Source organism: Lissotriton helveticus, assembly GCF_964261635.1.
Source record: "Lissotriton helveticus chromosome 1_1 unlocalized genomic scaffold, aLisHel1.1 SUPER_1_unloc_66, whole genome shotgun sequence".
In the NCBI taxonomy this organism is placed as follows: Eukaryota; Metazoa; Chordata; class Amphibia; order Caudata; family Salamandridae; genus Lissotriton; species Lissotriton helveticus.
Window position 1 is genome coordinate 528,399 of NW_027611710.1, and position 22,533 is coordinate 550,931.

Here is a 22,533-nt window from a genome sequence, read left to right on the forward strand (position 1 = left end):
AAGAGTAGAGGGGAGCAAGGGCACCCCTGCCGGGTTCCTCGAGATATGATCAACTCTTTAGTAAGTCTACCATTTACCATTACCATAGCCCTGGTGTTAACATATAATTTTTGTACTGCCTGGATGAATCCCTTTTCAATTCCAACCCAGGACATGGCGGTCCACAAAAATTGCCAGGAGAACCTATCGAAGGCCTTCTCGGCGTCAAGAAGAACCAACGTCATAGGGTCTCCTGCAATTTCCGAGTGGTTGAATAGGGTAATCACTCTTTGGATATGATTAACAGTTGATGTCCCTGGCACAAAACCGTGCTGGTATTTGGCTATAACTTTGTGAATGAGAGGGGCAATTCGGTTCGCCAGGAGTTTCGAATACATTTTGGAATCTGCATTGATGAGAGTGATGGGGCGATATGAGCCTAGCTGTTCTGGAGGTTTATTTTTCCTAGGGAAAATTACTATATTTGCCTTGAAGCAGGAGTTTGGGGGTTGCCTCCCTTTGAAAATGTGAATAAATAAATCAAGTAAGATGCCTTTAATCTGGTCTAAAAAAACGAACTAGAATTCAGATGGTATATTATCTAAACCGGTTGCTTTTCCTTTTGTTGATTTTTGATTATAGTTAAAAAAATTCTGTATTAGGGATTTCTTCTAGGATAGCTTGATCTGCTTCATTAAACCTATCAAGGCCACCACTATCTAGATAACTTTGAATCTCAGCTGCCCCCCTCCCCCCTCAGCGTATAGGGTACTATAAAATCACCAAAAAGCCTCTCTAACCAGTTCTGGATCAGAAATGTGGCCTTCCACTGGGTCCAGTATCTCCTGTATCATATTTACTGAAGCCTGTTGTCTCATATGAATAGCTAACTGGTGGCCAACTTGCTCGTTAACCTCGTACACCATCTCTTTATTAGCTGCGGCTTTTTTATGGCTTTGGCGGTAAAGATATCTGTGATTGCGGCCCTTGCGATTGCCACTAGGCTCTGCATTCTATTAATTTCTTCTATCCCTTGTATCCCATGGGTTACCTTTATCAACCCTTCTTCTGCCAATCGAAGATTTTCCTGCAGCTCCCTCATAGATTCTTTGGCCATTTTATTAGCCTTTAATGAAAATTGCATTGTTTCCCCACGAATCCCTGCTTTTAGTCCCACATAACTTCAATTGAGACACTCCTGATGTTATCTTTTAAAAAATTAGGGATCCACTCTATCATGTGTATGCAATAGTTATCATCAAACAGCAGCGACTTCTCAAATGTCCAAGATCTGGGCGTTGTAATTCCCCGTGTTAGATCTAGTGTACAAAGATTAAAGTGAATTAGACATCAGAAAGTAATCTATACTTACGTGTGTATGGTGCGGGTTAGAAAAAAAAGTATAGCCGGAGTCATTAGTATTTGAAATTTGCCATCCATCTATAAGCCCATGTGTATAGCACATGTGTTTTATCGCCTTAAACATTTTGGGTTTCCGGCCATTGTACCGCCAATCGTCCTTAATTGACCAATTGCTGGGGAGGTTGATATTAAAGTCCCCGCAAATCAGTAAGGGTAGAGGCAAATGTTAAAGTTCGTTAGAGATATCATTAAATACAGATGGGTCATCGCTATTGCTCCCATATACTCCACAAATCGTTATCTTTTGCCCCTGTCTGTCCTGGCACTCTGTGTCTGCCCAGCGGCCAAATTTATCAGCTTTACAGCGGATAAAAGTATATCCTGAGCCCTTGGCTAAAATAGCAACCCCCCGTACCCAAGCCCCTTGTGATGTTGCACAAACCAATTTATATCCCAATGTTTTTAAAAGGTGTGTTTGTGAACCCTCTATATGGCGTTCCTGTAGACAGACAACATTAGCACCCATAGTTTGTAGACCTATCGCAACATTTTGCCTCTTCCTAACATCATTTAGGCCACAAATATTTAAGGATAACACCCTTAGTGCCCCCATCATATTGTCACAGATTTCCCGAATGTTTGCTCAGGCTTTTGCATTTGTCGTACCATGACCTGATATTTTCAGCATACCAGTTTACCCTGCTCCGGTTACTCTTACTTTTGCTTGTACTAATGTCCTGTCTGACCCTCTACCCTTCCCACCCCACCCCCCTCACCCCCACCACTATTGGAGGTTACCTGGCCAGCACCGGGCCAGGGGTGAGACATCCGTCATGCAAGACCCCAATGAGTCCACTGAGACACCCCCTTTATGTAATAACTTCTTAAGAAATGCCAAAAGAACCAATACCCAAACCCAAACCCAACACAAATACCAGGCCTGGCACCCAGGTCTTAAAAGACACCACATAATTCACAATATTTACAATATGGCCTTGCACTACAACTATAGCTGCTACATCCAATGCCCCAAGCCCACATCAAATGCCAATAAGTAGAGCCAGGATATCTCTAAAGCCAGGATTAGTACATATTACTTATGTCCTGAGATTTCATCAGGATACTTTTTTGCCTGTATTTCAGAAATAAAGCTACGAATATTTCCTTGATGAACGATTTTTAGTCTGGCAGGGTTTTGGAGATACACTGTTGCCCCGAGGTTTTGGAAGGGGTCAAAGAGCTGCCTCAGTCTCCATTTGCGCTCAACTGTGGCGTGTGCAAAATCAGGCCGGGTAAAAAAATGTATTCCATCAAACGATCTTTTGATTGTGGGTCTGGCAAGATCATAAAGGGCTTACCGGGGTAGAAAGTTTTCAAAAAACAAAAGCATAGCACAAGGATGTTGTTGAGTTGCAGAGTTGTTCTTCCAAGGAAATCTATGCGCTCTTTGAATGTCCTTGTCCCAATCCCATGATTGTAGTTAGGGTAATGACCCCCTAAGGAGCGAGACCATGAACTTCCTGGGATCATCCTTCTCAACACATTCTGGAATCCCTAGGAAGCTGAGGTTGTTACGTCTCTGGCGGTTTTCCTGTTCCTCCAATTTCCACATGTAACCTTTTTTTGCACCCTCATGCTCCTAAGTTTTCGTTTTAAGTAAGGAAACATCTTTCTCTAGTTGTTCCGTTCTTTCTTCCACTGATGCTATTCGATCTACAATTTCGGCGCAAGTTTTCCCCACTTTCCTGACTGCTCCTTGCAATTTCTTGGCTGCCAGGCGGGATCTGCGGCTATCAGCTTTTGCTTCAGCTTGAAAGCTTTTGATAGACTGCAAAATGTCTGTTAAAGCGGGTTCACTACTTTGAGCGCCTAGCGACCCCCTTTGAGCTGCGCCAGTATCAATAATTGTTTGGTTGCCCCCTGAAGTACACGTAGTGTTAGAGCAGATCGTGAGTGATGTATCATTGTAATCCCATTTTAGCTCAGTGTCTTCCTTATCAGATAGCTCATTTTTCTTCTTATGACGATCTCTGTTCTTCTTTTTTTGTACTTTTTTAGAGCGATGTTTGTGTCTCTGTAAGTCAGAATTAGAGCTACTGCTCCATTTGCCTTCCTCCTCTCCACTTGATAAGGAGATGCTCACATCTGACAATTCAGATTCATCTGTAAGAGAATAGAATAGGTCCAGATTGTCAGGTGTTCTTGGCTTGTAGTTGTGCTGTGTGGTACTGATGGCCTGTGGTGATAGGGCAGTCTTTGAGCAGTCAACCTCCCCAGCATTTGGACTATCCCTTGGAAAAGTGCTGGTGTTGTTACCACTGTCGATACTGCCCAAGGGAGTACTTTCTAACTGAACCGAAGATACCGAACCAGTTATTATATCCTGGGGGGGGGGAGGGGCTCAGGAAACAGTAAAGCATTAGGAATAGCTAATGCGGAGTGATCTGCTAATTCGCTTTCCATTGTTGCAGGCACAGTCGTTGTTTCACCGGAGCACCCAGCCATCAACCTGGAATCGCTCCCCTCCCCACTCACATAGGCCACAGCACCAAAACTGCTGGTAATTAATGGCTGACCACAGTCAATTTCTTTGATTAGGTGAGTGGGTGTTTTCTTTACAATGGTGTTGTTTGCAGCATCGTTCTCCCATGGATTCTTATCAGTACATTCCTTTTCCTCCCCTTCTTTCTCTCCCCAACTTCTGCCTTTTACTCCCAGGGTTTGTGGTTTCTTTTGGTGTGAGGCTGCCAGGGTTCTGCTGCCTTGTGTAACAGTTATAACATTTTTGCCTTTTACAACGCAACCCCCCTTGCTGGCCATCCTTACTTGTTTCTCCTGAATGGTGAAGTGGGACTGTGCAGCGGGTGCTCTGGTTCTGAAAAAATCTTCGTGACATTCACCGCGCATTACTAGCGGTTGAAAGTGTCGCCTCTGTGCTTCCGAGCACTTGGTAGAGAGCCGCCGGATTTGCCGCTCTGTGAGTGACGCAGTGGGTGCTCCAGCTCTGAGAAAAACTCTGTGACATTCACTGCGCATTTCTAGCGGTTGAAAGCATCTCCTCTGTGCTCCCCAGCCCTTTGCAGAGAGCCGCCGGTTTCGCCGATCTGTGAGTGACACATGCAGGCTGGATTCAATCTGGGATGCCAGAGCCTGCCATACATCCTCGAGGTGGAGAGATTGCGTTCCATCAATCCACAGCAGACAGGTCAAGGAAAAAGAAAAATGCTTTTCCTGTAGCTTTCCTTGCCCTTCCAAAAGCTTGACGAGGCTACATTTTCGAAAAAGGTGTTCTTTCAGCTTTCTACATAGGTTTACTTGGGGATGCTCAGTGGAGCATCACAAAGGTGATGTTAGCCGGACGCCATCTTGCCTCCTGCTCCACCGGCACTGCTTTTGATGCAACTTTGCAGTGATTCATTTATCAGTTTTCTATATGGCAGACATGAGCACCAGTGACATCATGCAAGGTCGTGGTCATTTGTTGAATCCCATGATGTTGAGCGGATGTGAGGCTCAAACCGGCGAGCTCAGCTCGAAGGTCGGTGGCTCTAGACTTATGCCACATTCTCGTCTACAAGAACTGAAGCATGTTTAATATTATATATAATGAAATCACAGGTGGTGCTCCTTTGTACATGTAATGTTACTTATTCTGTTCTATATAAGGATGAATGGACAGAAACAGTAAACACCAGTCGGGCACACACTACAGATTTGTAGCATAAGTGTTTTAAGCCATGCCCTCAATTACATTGGCCACGCCCCTATGGGAAACACCCCTCAGTTTTTTCATCCTACTTAAAGCCCTATTGCAAGTGATTATTTACCGATACATATTGGGCGGCCCTGCTGGAATCGGATTTGTTGCTGGTTTGGACACCTGCACACATCTCTGTTGACTTGGCCGTGCTGCTGAGAGTTAGTAAGCTTTAACAGTAGACCAGCACTTACAGGCATCATCCTCGGTCCGTACCGCATTGATGCTGGCTGCGGGCCGGCAGCTCCAGTGCCAAGGCTGATCTTCAGAGCGGCGAAGGGAGCGGTGGGCTAACTCGCTCGGTCCCGTTTGGTTTTGGGTCCTGCTGGCATACGGGTTTGTATTCCGTTCTCTTGCCCTCTAACCCTCGCTGCTTCCGTCTCTCCCGGGTGATAGAGGCTGGCTCATGAGCAGCTCCGGTGGCTAAGGTTTGGGGCGGGGTTAGCAAGAGGTTCCAACACTGCGTGTGGTGATGAGGCATGAACGGGGGAACAATGAAAGAAACAAGTTGGCCGCTCTCAGTTTTTCAACACCTCCTCTTGTTACGCTAAGTTGTGCTAATGCACTGATAACACTCTCCTCCCGGGTCTCCTTACAAATGATGGCATACGGTGTGTTTGGCACAGGCGCAGCCCAAGAGGTATCGCGCGCATGCGAAACAAAACACAGGTGCAAGTTTACCCACCAATAAGAGAACAAACAAGTATTTAAAATGCAATAGGACTTGCATTTACGCGAGACCTATTGCATTTTAAATGGAGGTATTTGCATTAAAAAAGGCATGAACGGGTGGGGTGGTGGTAAAAGGAAGTCACGGACTGCAGGAGTCAACAGGGGAGGCAGGGGAACAAAACGGTTTTAAAAGTAAAGGGGACATTAGCCGTGGAAGGACAACAATGATGACATGGCTGTCAGGAGGCGGGATTAAGTTGGCCAAAACCAATCAGATTGCAGCATTTAGAATTTCGGCCAATGAAAAAGATAGGTGGAAAGTGGGCGGAGCTTCCCCTGCTATACTGTATACAGCATCCCTCGACGAGACAGCGCAGACCTAGACTCCCTTGTAGAAAGCTCTCAGTGTATCAAGTACATTATTTATTTGTTTTACAAAAAGCAAACTCTCACTTTAGGAATAAAACAAAAAAGTCTGTTGGGCACCCGTGTGAAACATGGCAGCAACTCAGCAAACTTTAGATGCTTTTAGAGGAGCTCCTGTTGCTCCTCTGAAGGCACGGGGATGGCCAGGTTGGTGGAGATCGCTAAATATGGTGGATCGTAGTCTAACGGGGTAGTGGAAGTTGTTACGGCTGCTTCTCTGGCAGACCTTGGACCACCTGTCAAACTATAAAGGTAAGGTACAGTCTTCAAAGGTAACCCAAAATAGAAAAATCACTAAAGAAAGGCTGGCTGGATTGAGGGTGTGATGGACAGGGCACGCTATAACTCTCTAAAAAATGCAACAAAGCATTATACCAGCCAAACCACCGGTCCTCCCACCAGCCCTGTTTATAGTTGAACTGACTGTCAACCTTTCATAGGAATTCCCCCTGGGTCTGTCGATGGAGAACTTCTTCTGAAGGAGTAAGGGCTCTCGAAGAAAACCCATCAGACAGTATTAGATAAAGCAGCGCTATATAAAAACCTTAAAAAAATAAAAAAGTAAATTTTGTATTTGACAAATTCATGTTTCAATCCCTTGTGTGGCACGCTGATTTCACATACTCAACATTCTGTGGTATTTTTATGGATTATTAACAAGAGTAGTATTTTTAGGCTTCCTAAACAAATCAAGTATGAATTAGGTAGAAACAACCAAATTATGTTCCCACAGGAGTGAAGCTCAGATCTCAGTATTACTGGTAGCACTTCTCTTTTCATTAACACAGAAGGAGAGGTAGTACCATCTCAAGCAAAAAACAACTCGCACTCAGAGAGAAGGCATACTGGCGAGAATAGTCCCCTATGATTGCACCTGTGCCAGACTCCCTGCTGAAAGCAGTCATGCTATTGAGATTTGACCCCTCTATTGCCAAATAAACTAGACTCCTTGCTGACATCACAAATTATCTTTAAAATCTAGGGAATACATCATATTTAAGATCTCCTATACAATCAGCAGTCAAATACCGTGAATTCAAATACGTTTGTTGTTTTATTACATATCTAAAAACATACATTTCGTATTAATATGGAAAATCTAGTCATCATTGTGTACATTTCATAGCCTCATGATTGTTCTTGATCTATCATAATTTTGTTCATGTTAATGTTAAAGTAAATTGAGTTTGATCCTGGTACACACGTCTGTAGTGTGGTTTTTAAAGGCTCTTGGATGTCCATACATAGGTGGTGTTTGGATGTTTGGTTATATATCATTAATACAGATTAATAAAGTATTGGGTTTCAAATTTCTTATGCCCCTAATGGCCATACAAACCACTTGTGCAGTTTAGAACTTGTTGCTGATAACGTGAAAGTAAAGTGAGTTTGTCCCTGTAGCAAACCCCTGTAGTGTGTTATGTATAAGATCGGTGAGCTGCAGAGCAGTCTCGTTCCTGTTCCTGACTGGCTGTGTGGTGGTGTGGTGATGATGATGATGGTCGGCAGCAGGAAGGACATCCTAGACTCAACAATTTGTTAAAATGAACTCGGTGGAAAGCATTCATTTCTATCAACTTTGCCTACTGAAGATGTATCTTTTCTTCTGATTTGCATATTATATCGGTGAACTCCTTCCTCTAGGCAAGGCTGGGCTATAATAACACTGTTTATTTGATAGCTACAGCAACACAAAAGCAACTTACAGATTATTCAGAATGCTACGATCTATCTTATTTGTGCTCGGAGGACGTCCCAACTGCATCACAAAGTGTCACTGCTTGCTCACGAGGCAGTACATACTTTTTATGCCCATTCATTCACTGACAGTTTATAAAACAAGAGTTTCTTTTTGCATGTAAAAACAAACCTGAATATCATTTGTATCAAAAATCTGTATCTTTTGTGCCCCTTTACTTCTAAATCCAGATTTTTTTTCCATTGACAAGGTTCAAGAAATGTAAAGTAGGGAGTTGATAGTTCTGGACTGTAAGAGATGGAATTCTTTACTGCTCAAGATTCTTTATTTAACTGTCTAGCTTTCAGAAACGTGTTAAGAACTAAACTTTTCGTCAGCTCTCTCTGCGATCAATACTTTCGCCATCATGCACGGATTCTGTCCTTTCACCAGCTAGGAGTTGTTTGGTTTATTCTCTGTAAATAAGAGAGGTCTAAAATATATTCATATAAAATTAATCTGGCCGTGAATCATTTACAGTCAGTGGCGAGCCAGCAAATTTCCCAAGGGTCCAGCTTGGACACCTCTGGGGAAGTGCCACTATGGTGGGTGCATTAACAGATGCATGTGATGAGTGAATTGAGCATCATCAGTGCTTCCGAGGTAAATGTTGTGCGCTGCAAGCATTAACTCTCAGAGTTACAAGTCACAATTTCCTACTTCGACTTCTAGTGCCTTTGGCTGTTGTTCTCTAGCACCTGTCATTGAACCAGTTATTGCATAAAATGACCAAACACCAATATCAGCTAGAAATATTCTCCAGTCTGGGCTTGTGAAACTTATTCATGTGTGTTTTGTTTATAGATTTTACCACTAATCTCTGTAGTTAGCTGAATATACTTCCGACAACACTTCCAAATCCACCACAATGTTATGGTTTCTCCCCTGTTAGTGTTTGTGTAGTGCACTTGAATGGCATTTCCCCTAAGTGGGTTCGCTGATGATTTCTTAATGTTGAAGGGGCACTAAAACTACTTCCTCATTTACTGCAGTGGTAGAGTTTTCACCTGTGTGTGTCTGCTGATGGTTCCTTAATGCCGAGTAACTACTAAAACTACTTCCACATTCACTGCAGTGGTAGGGGATTATCACCTGTGTGTGTTTGTTGATGTCTTTGTATTTCGATAATTGACTAAAGCACTTAACGCACTCACTGCACTTGAACGTTCTTCCCCTGTGTGTGATCGCTGATTATTCCTTAATTTTGAGGAACGACTATGTTAGAAGGGGCGATCCCAGAGGGCCAGGTTATGCTCTCCCGACCATTCCGTGACCCACCTCTCCCACAAGTAATGCCGAGTCTTAACGTGAGGTCCCCACCGGGGAGGACTTCGAGTCTAGGATCGTACACACTGAGCTCACACCACACTTACGAACGGACACCACACCATGGATTTCAATAAGCAGGTTCTTTATTAACAATAAAAGGAATCAGAATTCGTATTTACAAGCGATCGAGGGATCGTAAAGTCTCAGTAATTCGGGAAGAAGGAAGCGGGACAGTCTCAATCTTTAGGCCAGTATGATGCGTACCCTGCGCACAGATCTCAATCCTCGAGCCGGTGGATACGAAAGATGATGATCGTACTGGCTGCTTCACTCACTACAGGACGTACCAGGTGGTGTTGGTAGCGTCAACGGTCCAGCCCGACCAGAGTACTCCTCGAGCCGCGCGAGGTCAGCAGGGCTCGATCCGGAGGTTAGTTCTTGAGGAGCCGCGATCACGTCAGCAGGGCTCAGGAGGTTCCACAAAGGACTTTAGTATTCACGATCAAGCTGCGACAGCATCAGCAGGGCTCTGATGTTCTAGTTCCGTCTTTATGAGGATGAGCCGCGAAAACGTCAGCAGAGCTCCGAGGTTCCAGTCCCGTCGTTATGACGATGAGCCACGACAGCGTCAGCATCGCTCGGTTCAGTTTTCCCCAAGGGTAAGCCGCGATCAGATCAGCAGGGCTCTCTTGTCCAGGATGCAACTGCCTGCTAGTTGTTGGGCGGGCCTTGATATATTCCAGTGGCCCTTTGATGTCCAGACCCTCGCAGGCAGAGGTCTCATGTTGGAGAGGTCCGTCGGTTGGTCCTTTGATCCCTTTGAAGATGCGCCCGGGAATTCCCAGACGCCCAGCAGGGTCTGGAGCCAGCTCTGGGGCAGGCCAAAGGTGTGATCAAAACTGGCCCACAGGGGGAAGGCCAGAGGTGTGAGGGAATCCAGTCTCACAGGGGAGGCCGGAGGTGCAATCGAAACTCCCTGTCTTATCTCACTCGGGGAGCCCTTTACCCCCCAGCCGGGACTGGCGCGTCTGGGGCCTACGTTTCGCTGGGGCCGGGGTCAGGCAAGGTCCAGGGAGTCAGGGACCTCGGGAAGGAAAATGGCGGTCGGGGCCCTGTGGGGTGATGCAGGGTCGGGGTGCCCGGGGCCGGGAAGTAGGACGGGGGAATGCAGGGCTGGTCGTCGGCTGGTGGGGTCGTGTAGGGAGTTTGGGCGGACAGGGAACGGGATGACCAGGGGCTTCTGGGCACAGAGCTAGGCTAACGGGGTGCTGATGAAGGGGGGGAACCACGCCACGAGGCCTGGTCCAACATGCGTCCCCCCCCCAGCTGAAAGGCAGAGAGAACTACCCATCCCCTTGGGGGTTCTCTTCACTGAGGCGGAAGAACCGGGACAGGCCGTCCGCGTTGGCATGGTCAACACCAGACCGGTGCTCAACAGTGAAATCCATCCCCTGGAGGGAGTTGGACCAGCGTAGCAGTTTGGGGTTCTCCCCTCTCATTTGCATTAGCCACCGGAGGGGTCGGTGGTCGGTTTGGACCCGGAAGTGAGTACCGAACAGATAGGACCTCAGCTTATTCAGGGCCCAAACCACCGCGAAGGCCTCCCGCTTAATGGTGCTCCACCTTTGCTCTCGAGGGAATAGCCTCCGGCTAATAAAGGCCACTGGTTGGTCCAGGCCCTTCTCGTTCATCTGGGACAGGACTGCTCTGATGCCGTGCTCGGATGCGTCCGTTTGGACCACAAACTCTCGGGAGTAGTCGGGGGCCTGTAGGACAGGGGCAGTACACATGGCGTCTTTCAATGCTTCGATCACCTCTTGGCAGGCGGGGGTCCAACTAACTTTCTTCAGCTGGTTTTTGGAGGTCAATTCCGTGAGGGGGACTACGAGGCTGCCGTACCCTTTTATGAACCTTCGGCAGTACCCCATGAGCCCTAGGAATGGCCGTACCTCCGTCTGGGTTGTAGGGGCCTCCCAGGCCACGATCGCATCGATCTTGGGCTGGAGGGGGCCACTAGGCCGCTCCCGACCTGGTGCCCCAGGTAGACCACTGACCCTTGTCCGATCTGACATTTACTGGCTTTGATGTTGAGACCCGCCCGCTGCAGGGCCATCAACACCTCCCAGAGGTGTTGGAGGTGCTCGGTCCAGTGGGAGCTGAATACCACGATATCGTCGAGATACGCGGAGCTGAATTCCTCCAACCCAGCCAGTACCTGGTTAACCAACCTCTGGAAGGTAGCGGGGGCATTTTTCATTCCGAAGGGCATCACCTGGAAATGGTAGTGGCCATCCGGGGTGGAGAAGGCGGATCTCTCTCTGGCCCCCTCTGTGAGGGCGATTTGCCAGTATCCGCAGGTCGGCTCGTGGAATGGTGTGAGCGTCGGTCCTGGTGACTGCGTTGAGCTCACGGTAGTCCACGCAGAACCTCAGCTCGGGAACAGCGCCGGGGGCGGCCGCCTTCGGAACCAGGACCACGGGGCTGGCCCATGGGCTGTCAAAGGCCTCGACCACTCCCAGGGCTAGCATCTTGGAGACTTCGGCCTTGATGCAGGCCCGGACTCTGTCAGGGACTCGGTAGGCTCTGTGCCGTACCGGAGGGCTGTCCCCGGTGTCCACATCGTGGACGCACCAGCTGGTGATGCTGGGGACGAGGGAGAAAAGGTCAGAGAACTGCCCCAGTAACTGGCGACAGTTCTCGCGCTGCTCGGGGGTGAGGGAGGAGGAGAGACTCACTCCCTCCACGGAGCCATCTTTTTCTTTCGCACACAGGAGATCGGGGAGGGCCTCCGTGTCCTCTTCCACTCCGTCATCGGTGGTGAGGAGCAAACTCAACTCGGACCACACGAAGTGGGGTTTGAGGTGGTTCACATGAAGGAGCCGCAAGGGGTTCCTGGGGGACTGCACATCTATGAGGTAGGTTACCTGGCTCTTGCGTTCCACCACCTTGAAGTGCCCTGTCCACTTGTCCTGCAGGGCACAGGGCTCCACCGGTGCCATCACCCAGACTTGCTGTCCGGGCTAAAACTCGACCAGAGTGGCATTCTGGTCATACCAACATTTCATTTCCTCTTGACTTGCCTCAAGGTTTGCCTCGGCCAGCTCCCGGAACTTCCGAGTCTGGTTTCGGAGGGCCAGGATGTAACGGAACACATCTGGGGGGGGATCCGGGGTCGCCGTTTCCCAACCTTCCTTGACTAGGCTGAGGGGCCCCCTGACGGGGTACCCGTAGAGCAGCTCGAAGGGGCTAAACCCCAAGGATTTCTGGGGGACTTCTCGGTAAGCGAACAGGAGGCAGGGTAGGAGGATGTCCCACTTGCGTCTCAGGGGCTCCTCGAGACCCATGATCATTCCCTTGAGGGTACGATTGAATCGCTCAACCAGGCCGTTACCTTGAGGGTGGTATGGGGTGGTGAATTTGTACGTCACCCCACACTGTTGCCAGAGGGACTTCATGTACTTGGAGATGAAGTTCGTTCCTCGGTCGCTCACAACTTCTCGCGGGAATCCCACCCGGGAGAACATCCCCATGAGGGCCCGCCACACTACAGGGGCCGTCACCGTCCCGAGGGGAATGGCCTTGGGGTACCGGGTGGCATGATCCACCAGGACGAGGATGAACCGGTGGCCTAAGGAGGTCCGGGGTCTAGGGGCCCCGCGATATCTATTCCCACCCGTTCAAAGGGGGTGCTGACCATGGGGAAGGGTTGGAGGGGGACCTTGCGCCTCCCTCCGCTCTTCCCGCTGGCCTGACACATGGGGCAGGACTTGCAGTGGACCTCCACATCGGAGCGCATGCAGGGCCAGTCAAAGTGAGTAACCAGGCGGTGGTAGGTCTTGTCCTGTCCCAGGTGTCCCGCCAGGGGCACATCATGGGCCAGGTTCAGGAGCAAGCTGCGGAAACGTAGGGGTACCACCAGCACCCGGGCTGACCCTAGTTCGGCAGACTTCTGTTTGCTCTATAAGAGGCCGTTTTCTCAATAGACAAGGTGGGAGCCGGACTGGTCACCGGCAGCCTGGGCGGCGGCCTGCTGCCGCGGCCTGACCAGAGAAGGACAGGAGGTCTGTTCCAGGCAGAATTCTTCTCGGGAGGGTCCCCCCTCCTGGCGCCACTGTGCTAACTCAGGGAGGTCGTCCAAGTTCGGGGTCTGTTCAATGGCAGGGCCTAGGTGGCCTGCGTCGGGGTCAATGCCCTCCCCGGGGTGCAGCTCGGGGACCTCGTGTCGCTCGCTGCCCTCCAGGTCATCAGAGACCGGGCGAGGGTTCTCGGGTTCCACCCCCCCGGGGGTGGGCACTCGGGCGGTCATGGATCGTGTGCTCACACATGCCCATTCGGGCAGGCCCACCATCTCTAGGTGGGTCCTTCGCTCCACCTACTTCCACGGGGAGCTCTCCAGGTCGTTACCCAGTAGACAGTCTACGGGCATGTCGGTGCGGACCGCTACTCGTAAGTCCCCAGCTACTCCCTCCCACTCGAACGGGACCTGAGCTATTCAGCAGGTGCGGACGGAATTGTCAGCTGAGATTACTCTGCAGGAGGCGTGCGGTATGATTTGATCCTCTGTGACTAGGTGACACCCTACTGCAGTAATGCGGGCCCCTGTGTCTCGGAGGGCCCCTATGCGGTGCCCGTTGACGGTCACCTGCTGAAGGTACTTCTCAGTATTGTCTGGCAGGGGGGCTCCGGGGACCAATTCTCTATCCCCCAGGAATACTAATGTCATGGCTGCTGGTTTCCACCCCTCTGGGTCCTCTACCCCTTCCTCTTCCAGGGCTCAATCAATCAATCAATCAATCAGTACATTTATAGAGCGCACTACTCACCCGTAGGGTCTCAAGGCGCTAGGAGGGGGGGGTGCCTTTACTGCTCGAACAGCCAGGTCTTAAGCTTCTTCCTGAAGGAGAGGTGGTCCTGGGTCAGACGCAGGTTGGTCGGGAGGGAGTTCCAGGTCTTGGCGGCCAGGTAGGAGAAGGACCTTCCTCCTGTTGTCGCTCTTCGGATGCGGGGGACGGCGGCGAGGGCGTGGCTGGTTGATCTGAGGTGGCGCTTGGGAGCGTAGAAGTTGATTCGGTTGTTGAGGTAGCTCGGGCCATGGTCGTGTAGGGCTTTGTGTGCGTGGGTGAGGAGGCGGAAGGTGATTCTTTTGTTGACGGGAAGCCAGTGCAGGTCTCTTAGGTGCCCGGAGATGTGGCTGTTTCGTGGGATGTCGAGGATGAGTCTGGCTGAGGCGTTCTGGATCCGCTGGAGTCTCTTCTGGAGCTTGGCAGTGGTTCCGGCGTAGAGGGCGTTGCCGTAGTCCAGTCGGCTGGTGACGAGGGCCTGGGTGACAGTCTTCCTGGTCTCGGTGGAGATCCACCAGAAGATCTTCCGTAGCATGCGCAGGATGTTGAAGCATGACGAGGAGACGGCGTTGACTTGTCTGGTCATGGAGAGGGAGGAGTCCAGGATGAAGCCCAGGTTGCGTGCGTGGTCCGTCGGTTTGGGTGCGGTGCCCAGGGCGGGGGGCCACCAGGAGTCGTCCCAGGCGGAGGGCGAGGAGCCCAGGATGAGGACCTCCGTCTTGTCTGAGTTCAGTTTCAGGCGGCTGGTCGTCATCCACTCGGCTACATCTCTCATCCCTTCGTGCAGGTTGGCTCTGGCGGCGGCGGGGTCGTTGGTCAGGGAGAGGATCAGTTGGGTGTCGTCGGCGTAGGAGATTATGTTGAGGTTGTGTTGGCGTGCGATGGCCGCGAGGGGGCTCATGTAGATGTTGAAGAGGGTAGGACTCAACGAGGATCCTTGGGGGACGCCGCAGATGACTTCGGTGGCCTCTGACTTGTACGGTGGTAGGCGGACTCTCTGTGTTCTTCCGCCGAGGATAGAGGTGATCCATTCCAGTGCCTTCTCCTGAATTCCGATGTTGCCAAGGCGCTGTACTAGGGTGCGGTGGCAGACAGTGTCGAATGCCGCGGAGAGGTCCAGGAGGATGAGGGCCGCTGTTTCTCCGTTGTCCATCAGGGTTCGGATGTCATCGGTGGCAGCGAGGAGGGCGGTCTCGGTGCTGTGGTTGGCTCGGAAGCCAGACTGTGAGGGGTCGAGGGATCCATTTGTCTCGAGGAAGGCGGCCAGCTGTTTGTTGACGGTCTTTTCGATGACTTTGGCCGGGAACGGGAGGAGCGAGATGGGACGGTAATTCTTGAGTTCGGTGGGGTCCGCTGTAGGTTTCTTGAGTAGAGCGCTGAGTTCGGCGTGCTTCCAGCTCTCAGGGAAGGTGGCGTTGTCGAAGGAGGTGTTGATAATGTCCCGCAGGTGGGGTGCGATGACAACGTCGGCTTTGTGGCTAGCTGGTGCGCAGGGGGGCTCGAAGTGGCTGTTTTCTTGAGCAGGGGGCACTGGGGGTCCCTGGCATAATGCCCTGTTTGCTGATATCTGTAGCAGGCTGTGCTGATTCGGGGTCCTTGTTTAGCTGGGGGGAACCCTGCTCTCGCTGTGGGAGGAGAGGTTCCGGACTGGTTTCTTGGGGGCTGCGTTGGGGTCCAGCCTGGGACCCTCTCTGTCTACCCTGACCTCCCCCTCCCCTCTGGCGGGAAGAACCATGCTCATTTCGGCCATAGTCTCCCACGGGACCCCGTGGGACTTTGGTGCTCACCCAGCGATCTGCTTCGACAGCCAGCTTCCGGGGATCTGCCAACTTGCTGTCCAGAAGGTGCAGTCTCAGCTCTACAAAGTAGTTGGTGGATAGGTGTTCATTGTCGATGAGATAAATGAGTCCTTCAAAAGTGGTCACCTTGCTGCCCTTGATCCACCCTTCCAAGGCCCGGCTGTAGAAATTCACATATTCTACCCAGGTGGTGCCGGGATCTTTTTGCAGTCTCTAAACCGTTGCCGGTACATCTCGGGGGTGAGCCCATATCGGGATAGCAGGGCGTCCTTCATGTGGGTGTAGGAGTTCATGACGGTCGAGGGCAGGTCCAGCATGGTGTCTCTTCCCTCACTGAGGAAGCGGCCCCATAATCCGGCCCCCCAATCCTTTTTGGGTACTCTGTGGGAGGTCATGGCGAACTCGTACGCCTTGAAGCATTGCTGGATGTCGTCCCCCTTGTAATACTCCTTCACAACGTCTTTGGGTATGTGCACTTTGGCCTCCACCGGGGAAGGGGCTTCTCTGTTCCCCGGGGGTCGGTGGTCTTCACTTCTGGCTTTGAGTTCCAGTTTTTTCAAGCTGCGCTCATGTTCGAGCTGGAGTTCCTTTCCTTCATGCTCCCTCTGGAGCTTCTTCTCCTCCAGTTCTCCTTGCAGCCGTAATTGTTCTACGGCCAGTTTCTTCTCGGACAACTTGAGTTCTCCTTCCATTTTAAGGCGTGCCAGCTCTGGCTCGTGGCTTCGATTGCGTTCTCGGTCTGTCATCTCCTCCGGTGACAGACCTCTCTCCGCGCTGGGACTCCGTGTCAGGGAGTCGGTTCACACTGTGTGTGTTCGCTGATGACATTGTAGCTGTGATAACCAATTAAAGCACTTTGCACATTCACTGCACTTGAATGGCTTTTCCCCAGTGTGTGGTCGCTGATGTGTTTGAAGTTGTGATAACTGACTGAAGCTCTTCACACATTCACCACACTGTAATGGCTTTTCCCCTGTGTATGTTCACTGATGACTCCTGAGATTTGAGGAATCACTAAAACTACTTCCACAATCACTGCAATAGTATGGTTTTTCCCCAGTGTGTGTTCGTTTATGTTTTTGTAGGCCAATAGACGACTGAAGCTCTTCACATATTCACTGCAATGCTATGGTTTTTCTCCTGTGTGTGTTCGTTGATGTCGTCGAAGATTTGATAACCGACTAAAGCTCTTCACACATTCACCGCACTGTAATGGTTTTTCCCCAGTGTGTGTTCGCTGATGAATCCTGAGATTTGAGGAATCACTAAAACTACTTCCACATTCACTGCAATGGTATGGTTTTTCCCCAGTATGTGTTCGCTGATGTGTTTGGAGTTGTGATAACCGACAGAAACTCTTCACACATTCACTGCAATGGTATGGTTTTTCCCCAGTATGTGTTTGCTGCTGAACTTGAAGAATTGATAACTGACTGAATCTCTTCACACATTCAGTGCAATGGTATGGTTTTTCCCCTGTGTGTGTTCGCTGATGTGTTTGGAGGTGTGATAACTGACTGAATCTCTTCACACATTCAGTGCATGGAATGGTTTTTCGCCTGTATGTGTTCGCTGATGAACTTGGAGTTGTGATAACTGACTGAAGCTCATCACACATTCAGTGCAATGGTACGGTTTTTTCCCCATGTGTGTTCGCTGATGATCTTTTAGGAGTGCTAACTGACTAAAGTTCTGCACACATTCATTTCAATTGCACGTTGCTTTTCCTGTGTGTGTTTGCTGATGGGTCTTTAGTAGTGATGACAAACTAAAGCTCTTGCTGCTTATGTATGATTTTTCTTTCTTGGTTAGTGTCTCTGGGTCGGGTTTATATTTGTCTGCATCCCATGACTGCGTTTCCTGAGGAGCTAACATGATTGATAAAGCACTTGTGTTATTCTCATGTTCCCTGTATGTGTGTGGTATTTTGGATGGTTGATTTCAGATTTCACAATGAAATACAAGACTCACCAACTACATATATTATAATTGTGGCAAGTAAAGCTTCTTTGTAGGTGGTTATGTCTTTAGATTGTGGAATGGGTTTGCATGTTTACGAGTGAAGATCAGTCTTCCTTCGGGTCGAAGCAAAATGGGACAGTCTCTTGTAGATCAGAGACCCTCTCTTTCCTTTACCCTTCAGTTGTCTGGCTCCACTCCCTTGTGCTTTTCTCTTGTTCCTGTGGTTTGGACAGAAAGAGTTTACAATACACCTAGCGTGCTGAATGGTGGTCTGCCATCATTACTGGAAGCAGAGCAATGCTGTATCCACCTCATACCGAACACATTATCAAAGCTGGTGGTGGAGGTCTGTTTATACTGGAAGTTGTTTGTCAGTGTTCTTGCCTTAATTTTCTAGAGATCCTTTCTTGGTCCTATTGCGTGGAGGTGCACAGCTCAGACTCTTACATCCACTGAATTTATCTTGACGGCCTCTTCCAGGATCTTTCAGTTTATGTTCCTCAGTCTCTATGCAGATCTTTTCCTAAATATTGGAGCTCATTTTTTCTAACCGTTTTTTCAGATTTGCACGATTCTCGATCATTTGTGCATTCAAGGCTGGTTTCCTACTGGATGTAAAGAGATTTAAAATCACTAAATGGAAATGTAAGAGAATGGGAATACACAATATTTAATTAGTTTTGAAAGACATCTGGTCATTACCATTTATGAAAGTTACCAAGAGATATTTCACCATACACAGATATTTAAATGTTCTATAGAACATGTCACATTTTACTTACTTCGGAAAAGGAGGTAATTTTCCAGTGTTCACAGAGTAACTTAGTACAGAAAGAGCACTCACAGAGCGCCCACTGGCTGGAGGTACAGCTTTAGGAAGATGCATATGGCCAAGATTTTATTTAAACAAGAAGGGATTGTGTAATAGAGATGGATCAGGATGTGCAGCTGTCACTTCAGTTTCAGGAATTGTATAACAACAGTAGCCCTTTCAAGACTACATGACAAACAAAACTCTTTATGTAGTATATAATAAAGGTAACGTTCCAGGCAGTATGTAATAATGGTAACGCTCCAGGAAGTATTTAATAATGGTAACGCTCTAGGAAGTATATAATACAGGTATCGCTCAAGTAAGTATATAATAAAGGTAACGCTTCAGGAAGTTTATAATAAAGGTAACGCTCAAGGAAGTATATAATAAAGGTAACGCTCCAGGAAGTATATAATAAAGGTAAAGCTTCAGGAAGTATATAATAAAGGTAACGCTCAAGGAAGTATATAATACAGGTAACGCTCAAGGAAGTATATAATAAAGGTAACGCTCCAGGAAGTTTATAATAAAGGTAACGCTCAAGGAAGTATATAATAAAGGTAAAGCTTCAGGAAGTATATAATAAAGGTAACGCTCCAGGAAGTATATAATACAGGTAAAGCTTCAGGAAGTATATAATAAAGGTAACGCTCCAGGAAGTATATAATAAAGGTAAAGCTTCAGGAAGTATATAATAAAGGTAACGCTCCAGGAAGTATATAATACAGGTAACGCTCAAGGAAGTATATAATAAAGGTAACGCTTCAGGAAGTACATAACAAATGTAGCTCCATTCACACTCTTCTTTACATTACTTTCCAGTTCACAATGGAAAAACTGAAGTTCCAACTCCTGTCTTTACTTTTCTGTTTGTTAAGTTATCTTTGCCACATTCCTAGGGATGGTTCAAGCTTTTGTTGGAAGATTGCAGCATTTATTATAGAGATTCCATCACAACCAGTAATATACCTGCTATATCTCTGCTGCCAATACATGTCTGTTTTTTGACTTTTTCTACCTTACCAGGGTATCTGACTCAATGTCTTCCGTTTGGTGCCGGCATGCTTCTCGGTCAGGGGATGGAGCATTAGCAGAGAGGGACAAGATGTCCATTGCTTTCAGGTGAGTGCAGCATTTACACCATTGGGAATGTCTTAAAATCAGCTTCACCTTACTCCCTGTTCATCATCTTCCATACTCCCTTATATCTGTGTACTCGCTCAGCAGGGTTCATTGACAGCTAAAGCAGCGGAGTGAGTCGATGAACACAGCAGACATCAGGTAATGATCTGATAGACAAATGCCATAGTTGGCAGTAGAATGGTCAAAAGCCTCTTTAGAGAAGCTCGCCCGGGACATAAACACAGAAGAAGTGCACAGGTAGCAACTTATGAGGTACAAACAGAGGAGCCGAACATGTAGGTTCATGCTCCATTTTGGGTCTGTTTCAGGCTTTTACTGGGCTGGGAATTGGTGTGCACTGTATCTTAATCCTGCGGCTGATAAAGGCACTTGCTGCAAGGGTGTTACCACTTTGACCCTTTACAAGAGGGGAGCAGAGCCCTAGAGAGCACAACACCTGAAGGCTGCCTGCACTGAGGGGAAGGTGAGGGTCCAGGTGTCCGACAATATCATAAAGGGACATAAAAGGATCCCTCGAAACACAGTGGCAGAGAGGCAAAATTGTCAGCCCAGACGGAGAAGGGCTGGGTTCTCCACTGTTTCCGGGACAGTACGTGATATTGAATCTTTCTAAGGTTAGGAGGCATAGAATTCCATATGGTCGGAGCTAAGACATGGAAAGAGAAACCTTCCGTTCTGGCTCTGCTGTGACGAGGGATGTGGACCAGGTTTAGATTGGTGGAGCGTAGTGTTCTGGAGGGATTTGTAAAATCGCATCCAGGCAGCTAGACTGGGTACTCCTTGGATCTCTGGTTTGTTTTTTAGTTAAGTCTTTAAACAGTTGTCGTGCATCCATTTGGCCAACGCTGATATCAATTTTTTAGATTTGACACAAAAGCCAGTCAACTCTGCCGACAGGGAAATAATTAGCCGACTGTCATCAGCATACGACACTAGTGAAATATTCCAAAATGTTTCACTACCTCCGCCAGAGGTATGATGTGACTCACTGACTGACTGACTGAGGGTATTTGTATAGTACACTACTGCAGAAGCGTCTTGCCGCTAAGTGAAGTGACTGAACATAACGCTGACTAGTTTAACGCTGAGAGAAGTGCCATGTTTTAATTTCCTTCCTAAAAACCAGACGATTAGATATCATTCTCATATGTACAGGAATTGAGTTATAAAGCTTAGATACCAGGAAGGAAAAGCATTTTCCTCCACACCTTGCTCTTTTTATCTTGGGGATTTGACCAGGCCCAGAGTGGCTGACCTTAGGGAGCGCGTTGGCAAGTAGCGGGAAAACATGGATTATACATCCTCCGCCCTGCCACCAAACAGGGCTTTATGTACCAGACAGAGTGTCTTAAAATTTACACGTCGTCGGACAGGAAGCCAGTGAAGTTGTTTAATACGGTTTGATGTGGCGTGGTGTTTAGGTAGTTTAAGCAGCACTCTAGCAGCCGCGTTCTGAATTGATTGAAGTTTGGTAAATTGGGCAGCACCCGCTCCTAGATAGAGAGCATTACTGTAGTCACTGCTATAGAGAATCGTAGCAATTATGACTGTTTTCCTCAGGGAGAAGGGAATGAACGGCAGGATCTTTCTCAGGCCTTTTAACATAAAAAAACAGGCAGATGACACTTGATTAATATGAGCGGCCCAGGTCAGATCTTTATCAAACATGAAGCCAAGGTTCCTAACTTTGTTCACTGGCACGGGACAATCACCAGCTGTGGTTGGCCACCAAAGCCGATTCCAGATTGAACCTTTCTGACCAAACTCTAAGACTTCAGTTTTTTTAGTATTTAACTTTAAAAAGTAAGAGTTCATTCAAGTCATCAGGGCAGAGGTGCACTTGGAGAATTCAGCTGTCATAACGTCTACGGGGTGGATTACAGACACTATAAGCTGAGTGTCATCAGCATATGACACCAGCGAAAAGCCATGGCCTTTTATTAATTTTGCCAAGGGGGCAACATAAATATTGAATAGTGTAGGGAAAAGGGCAGAACCCTGAGGAACTCCACCAGGGAGCAGAAATTCCTCCGATTGATATCCATCCCAGAAAATGACTTGTTTCCTAGACGAAAGGAAGGAGGTAAGGAGGGCAAGAGCTGTACCACTAATACCTACATCCTGTAGCCTTTGTATTAATACTGCATGGCTCACGGTATCAAAGGCTGCTGTTAAATCAAGCAGGACTAGTATAGCCCTTCCTCCCTCATCCATAACCTTACGTATTTCCTCTGCTGCCACAATCAATGCTGTCTCAGTAGAATGTTTTGCACGGAAGCCATGTTGTATGTTATTGAGAATGTCATTGATCTCCAAATAAGGTGTTCGTTCAGAGTTCATGGCCTTCTCCTTCTCAGGCAGGCAGAGGTAAACAAGAAATAGGGTGATAGTTTTTCTCGTCTTGCGGGTCCAGCTAGGTTTTTAGGTCTCGCCTAGACGAAAGCAAAAGCAAAAGCTTTTGCTGTCTAGGGAGACAACTTATGTTGCCGCTTTCTTGGGAATGAAGGGGAATGTGGACAGCAGACTGTTTCGATTTTCTTCTGGTGGAGATTAGACCTCGTGAGCGCGCCTTGACTGTATCTAATGCGTGTGTTTTTTTTTTTTTGAAAGTGTGCCGGGCGCTTGCTTCAGTCAGTTTCACTTTGAAGTGCAGCAGTGCCTTTTGACCTCGTGAGCGCGCTTTCACTGCATCTAATGTGTGTGTTTTTTTTAACGTGGTCCGGGGGTTGTTCAGTAACTTTCTTTTTTTTTCGCTTTAAGGGGCTGGCGTC

At 48.4% G+C, this 22,533-nt stretch overlaps 1 pseudogene; it reads right to left on the reverse strand.

Annotated features, from left to right (window-relative positions):
- Positions 1-16,643: 16,643 nt before the first annotated feature.
- On the reverse strand, positions 16,644-22,102 carry LOC144806359 (uncharacterized; annotated as a pseudogene).
- Positions 22,103-22,533: the final 431 nt, after the last annotated feature.